Raw genomic sequence first — 6,692 nt, forward strand, 5'->3', positions numbered from 1 at the left:
ACAGAGGGGGCGACTGACGGTTGGGGGGAGGGGGGGCAACCGACAGAGAGGGGGAGCAGACCGAGGGGGTGCAACTGACATAGGGAGGGGGGGAAAATGATGGGTGTGCAACCGACGGGGGAATGACTGACAGAGAGGGGGAAAGACTGAGGGCGCGACAGACCGACAGATGGGGGGACAGAACGATGGGTGGCGGCGACAGGGGTGGTGGTGACCAACAAAGGGCTGGTGAGAGAGAGGGGGTAACAGACAGAGTGGGAGGAGACGGGGGAACACAGAGGGGGAAGATGGAGACTTATTTTATAGATCTACAACTCAACCCTGTCCCTGTTTTCTCCTCCTCAGCTTAATTCCGCCTGAAGGCCACAGAACAACTGCATAGTTTCTGGAAAGTAGAGTTTCAGGGAGATCAGGTGCTGAACGTGGCATTTGGAACATTCTGATCGATAAATGGACTCTGGTTCGATTCCACTGTCTGTGTGGTGTTTGCACATTCTTCCTGTGTGTCTGCGTGGACTTCCTCTGGGTGCTCTTAATTTCCTGCCACAATTTCAAAGACACACAGGTTAGGTGGATTAGCTTTGGGTAATGGTAGGTTACAGAGTTAGGGTGGAATGCTGTTGCGATGGTTGGTATGGTCCCATGGGCCGAATGGCCTGCTTCCACATTGTAGGGATTCTGTCACTGAGCATAGGGATTAGGAGGTCACGTTGTGGCTGAGTAGGGTATTGGTGAGGCCAGTTTTAGAATATTGCATTCAATTGTAGTCTCCCCGATTTCAGAAAGATGTTATCAGAATAGGAGTCAACCTCTTAATAGCAAGTCCTTGGGAAGTGTTGACAAACAAACAGACCGTGCAGCGTAGTTTGATAGTTCCTTGAAAGAGTGGTTGAGGTAGACAGGTCAGTGAAGGTGGTGTGCGGTATGCTAGCTGTTTTTGGGCAGTGCATTGAGTATAGGAGCTGGGAGATCATGTTTCGGTTGCACAGTTTATTTGCTTGGCCACTTTTGAAATGAAAATGTGTTGCTGGTTAAAGCGCAGCAGGTCAGGCAGCATCCAAGGAGCAGGAAATTCGACGTTTCGGGCATAAGCCCTTCATCAGAAACCAGCTTTAACCAGCAACACATTTTCAGCTCTGATCTCCAGCATCTGCAGACCTCACTTTTTACACTTTTGAAATGCCCAGACTGCTTTCAATTCCAGTCTCCCTGCTATAGGAAAGATGCTGGGAAATTGCAAGAGTTCAGGAAAGTTTTACTAGGGTATTGCCAGTATTCGAATATTTGAACCATAGGGAGAGGCTGAATAGGCTGAGGCTATTTCCCTGCAGCACTGGACACTTTAGGTGGATTTATCGAACTTCATAAAATTATGAGGAGCAATGATAGGGTGACTAGTCATGGTTTCTTTGTTTCCCAGGGCAGGGGAGTCCAAACGAATAATGTGAATTTTTTTCCAAGGTGGAAATGACAAATTCTAGAGGAGAGGGGGAAAGTTTTAAGGATATGAAAACTGTAACAACTGCAGATTCTGTAAACCAGGAAGAGAAACAGAAGATTCTGGAAAAGCTCAGCAGGTCTAGCAGCATCTGTGAAAAGAAATTAGAGTTAACGTATCTGAGGAAGGGTGCCCAGACCGGAAACTCTAACTGATTTTTCTTCACAGATGCTGCATTACCTGCTGGGCATTTCCAACAACATCTGTGCAAGTTTAAAGGGAGTTGTGTCAGACAAGTGTCTTGTGCAGAAGGTGGTCAGTGACTAGAATGTATTCTCCTGGGAGATGGGAAAAGCAGAAACAATCACAATTTAAGAGGCATTCGGACAGACACATAAGCAGGCATAGGTTATCAGGGATATGGATCATGTTACAGGCAGATGGAATTAGTTTGGAATGGCATTATGATCTGCACAGATACGATGGACTGATTACTCTGGTGCTGTAACTGTTATGCTTTCCAGGGGGTAGAATGGTTTTGAAGAAGTAACAAAAATGATTGATGAGGGCAGACTGGTCGACATGATCAATGTGGACTTTAGTAAGGCATTCGGCAACCTTTCTCATGGGAGACTGGTTAGCAAGGTTAGGTCTCACGGAATAAAGCAGAAACCAGCTATTTGAGTACATTACTGGCTCAAAAGTAAAAGACAGAGAGTGGTGGCGGAGGGATGCTTTTCAGACAGGAGGCCTGTGGAGTGTCACAAGGATTGGTGCTGTATCTATTATTTTCCGTCATTTATATCAATGATTTGGATGTAAACACAGAAGGTATTAGTAATTTTGCAGGTGACGCCAAAATTGGAGGTTTAGTGGACAGTGAAAAAGATGACCAAGGCTGTAATGTTTCCTGCAGGTGTCACCATTTCAGATGCTGCCCGGCCTGCTGGGAATCTCCAGCACTTCTTGGATTTGTTGCAGGTTCCCACCATTTTGCTGAAGCACTTGGGAGACAGAGAGCTGTACAGCTCCAGATTTTGTTGACTCTGATTCCTGGGATGGCAGGACTGATGGATGAAGAGGGACTCAATCCTCGTTTAATCCTCCTTTCCTTTGGTTTTCGGAGCCGCTGACTACATCACTAATATTCTACCTCCCACTCCTTGTTCTGAACCTGACCCATCTAACCTGACACTTTAGCTCCCATCCCCCTGCCAGACTAGTTAATACCTCACCAATGGAACTGGCAATAGCCCCCACCAGGAGATTTCTCCCAGCCCTGCCCAAGGTTAACCGGTCAGGCTGGTACAGGTCCCACCTAACCCAGAAACGCTCACAATGCAGAAAGAACCTAAACCCTTCCATGGTACACCATTTCTCCAGCCACACATCCAGCTGATCTACCCTCATATTCCTGTTCTCACGAGCACATGGCACTGGGAGCAAGTCTGACATCATAACATTTCAGGAGCTGCATTATAATGTGTCCCTGCTCTCCCAATATCCAGCTTTCAAGCACTCATCCCTTTGTTTCATTATGTCGTTGGTATCGGTGTGTTCTACAACCACGGGCTGTTTACCCTCCAGTTCCAGAATGTCCTGTAGCTGCACCATGATATCGCGGATCCTATCACCAGGGAGATAACATACCATCCTGGATTCATGGCTGTGGCCAGAAAGTGCCTGTCTGTAACCCTGACTATTCTGTATCCCCTGTCACTCTCTCTCTTCCCGTTCTGGGCAGCAGAGCTATCTACGGTGTCATGAACCTGGCTGTTGCTGATTTCCCCTGAGACTGACACACACACACACACACACACACACACACACACACACACACACACACACACACACACACACACACACACACACACACACACACACACACACACACACACACACACACACACACCCCGGATCCCAAGCGGTATACAGTATCTGTTTGGGAAGGGAATAACCATTGGGAACTCCTGCACTCCCTTTCTGAGCCTTTTACTTGATCTGATGGTCACCCATTCCCTTTCTGCCTGTGTAACCCTCACCTGCGGTGTGACTAACTCACTGATCATAATGTCCATAACATCCTCAGTGTTGCAGATGCTCCACAGTGAGTCCACTCACAGCTCCAGGTCTGAAAAGCAGTTTCCCAGTAGCTGCTGATGGGCACATTTCCCGCACACATAGCCGTCACGGACACTGGAAACATCCTTAATTTTGGTGCACACCATGGGTCTGAGGTCTCCTGTCACACAGGCTCTCTAGATTCAGCTAGTTACTCCCATTAAGAGAATTTAAATGACCGAGCAATCTTCCTCCCCTTCAAACATATCCATTATAATCAAAATCCCGTATTCTTTACTTTAGCTGATAAGTTGTACCTTAAAAACTGTAACAAAATCTCCACAGGTATCGCTTACAAACTGGCTGTTCCCTTTGGGACCATGTGAATTTCTGAATGGGCTGAAACAAAACGGAGTTTCAGCTTCACATTCTCCCTGTCCCACCTCGCTCTGTTTACACCCAACTTCAAAACACTCTCAGTTAGCCAAGCAGCCCTCACAGTGCAGCCCTGTCATTGTCATTGTCTGCTCACGCCTACACTGCCCTCAGCCTCCTGTACTGTTCCAATACATCTCAATGGGAGCTCAGGAACAGCATCTCATCTTTCAATTCAATCCTTTGTAGTCCCAGAGTCAACATGGACCTCAGCAGTTTCTGGGTGAACAGACAGTTGTTAGAATCTGGAACATTCCACCTAAAAAGGTACTGGAATTTGTGTTTATAAGGAGTTGCAGGGAATTGAAAATAAGGAGTTTTCAGATGAGCATCATGAAGTGGGTGACTGGGACTAAATCTGACCGTCCCTATAAAGTAACGAAGTGCAATCTGGACAAATCTGCGCTCCCTCTCAGACCAAAACAGACCCCGAGTCCAGTTACCTGCCATTTTAACACACGAGACTGTTCCCTGGCCAACATCTGTCCCATTCTTAATGCAGTGTTCCAGGGAAGCTAGATGCAGAACACTCCAGACCATACCAAATGGCCCTGTATCTCAAGGACTGCAATTTCCCCTCCCATGTGGTCAATAATACCCTTCAGTGTATCTCCACCACTTCCTGCACCTCTGCTCTTGAACCCCACCCCTCCAACCGCAGCAAGGATAGAACCCCCAAGTCCTCGCTTTTCAGCCAGATACAACACAACATCCTCTGCCATTTCCACCACCGACAATCAGACCCCACCAACAGAGATATCTTTCCCTCCACACCCCTTTCAGCATTCCTCAGAGATCATTCCCTGTGACTTCCGCATTAGATCCATGCTCCCCACCAACCCATCCTCCACCTTTGCCTGCCATTCCAAGAGGTGTAAAACCTGTGCCCACACCTTCCCCTCACCTCCATCCAAGACACCAGAGGTCCCTTCCACATCCAGCAGAGATTTTCCTGTACATTGAATAACCTCATCTATTGTGTTCATTGCTCTCTACAATGGGGAGACAGGACGCCAACTTGCAGAATGTTTCAGGGAACCTTTCTGGGAGACATGCACCAATCAACCCCACTGTCCTGTGGTCAACCATTTCTACAACCCACCCTCTCACTCTGCCAAGGACATGCATGTCCTGGGCCACCTCCACCACAAAATCCTAGCTACATGACTCATGGAGGAAGAATACCTCATCTTCTATCTTGGGACCCTTCAAACACAGAATCAACGTTTCATCATTTCCCCTCCCCCACCTTATCCCAGATCCAGCCCTCCAACTCAGCACCACCCTCTTGAACAGTCAGACCAGTCCATCTTCCTTCCCAATTATCCACTCCACCCTCTCACCATTACCCTCCACCAGCATCTTCCTATCGCCTTCCCAACTACCTTCCCGCCATCCCCACACACACATTCTATTGTCTGTCAGCCCTCTTCCCCTCGCACACATTCCTGCTGACGGCAATAGGCCCAATATGTCAATTCTCCTGCTCCTTGGATACTGTCTGATCTGCTGTGCTTCTCCTGCGCCAAACTTTAACGTAAGCTGGAAGAACAACACCTCATTTTGTACTTGGGGGACCCTTCAGGCCTCTGACCTTAAAACGGAATTCATTAATTTTAGGTCCTAAGTCTCCCATGTCCTAGCACCTTATTCCCCCACCCCACACACCAGGCCTTGTTATTACACAGCCTGCCATTACACATTACATATGATTAGTCACTAACAATCTCCAATAACATCTACTCACCCTCCCACAGCCAGAGCATTATCCATTCATTTGCCCAATTGCTCCTATATCTCTCTTTGGTCTATATCACCACCTATCATTTACTCCTTAACCCCTACCTTCTGCATATAAACTGACATTTTGTCTCAGTAACATCAGTTCTGAGGAAGGGTCAGCGGATCCAAAATGTTAACTCTGATTTCTCTTCAGATGCTGCCAGACCTGCTGAGCTTTTCCAGTATCTTCTGGCTGTTGTTTCTGTTTTAAGCATCCACAGTTCTTTTGCTTTTCATTTACTGGGAGTTTCTAATTCAGGTCTAGCAGCATACATCATGAGTTTATAAACCCTCCCAGTCCACACTAATCCATTTCTCTCCCACTCCCTTCACACTCACTGGGTCTCTTCCCACCCCCTCACCATGACACTGCACCTGCACAGCTCATGGTTACATGTTGGCCTGTTGGCAACACCCCTCATTCACTCCCATTGGCTGGAGGATTGCACCTAGTCTCCTATTGGTCTGAAGCTGCTGTCAATCAGCCAGGCCCCATTGTGACATGAGTGGTGGGATCCTCCCAGGAGTGTGGGAGGCTGAGGGGTAACCTCATAGAGGTTTATAAAATCATGAGGGGCATTGATGGGATAAATAGACAAGGTCTTTTTCCTGGGGTGGGGGAGTCCAGAACTAGAGAGCATAGGTTTAAGGTGAGAGAGGAAAGATATAAAAGGGACCCGAGAGACTACTTTTTTCACGTAGAGGTGGTGCGTGTATGGAAGCTACGGTCAGGGGAAGTGGTGGCAGCTAGTACAGTTACACCATTTGAAAGGCATCTGGATGGGCATATGAATTGTAAGGGAAACGAGTCAACTGTACTAGATTAAGATAGGATATCTGGTCGGCACGGACGAGTTTGACTGAAGGGTCTGTTTCCGTGCTGTATATGTCTGTGGCTCTGCCCTGGGATGAGCTTCATCATTCACAGTGAATGGGGCAGTATCACAGAGCACAGGGGTTGGGGGCTATTCAGCCC

This window comes from Hemiscyllium ocellatum, unplaced genomic scaffold, assembly GCF_020745735.1.
Source record: "Hemiscyllium ocellatum isolate sHemOce1 unplaced genomic scaffold, sHemOce1.pat.X.cur. scaffold_641_pat_ctg1, whole genome shotgun sequence".
Classification (NCBI taxonomy): domain Eukaryota; kingdom Metazoa; phylum Chordata; class Chondrichthyes; order Orectolobiformes; family Hemiscylliidae; genus Hemiscyllium; species Hemiscyllium ocellatum.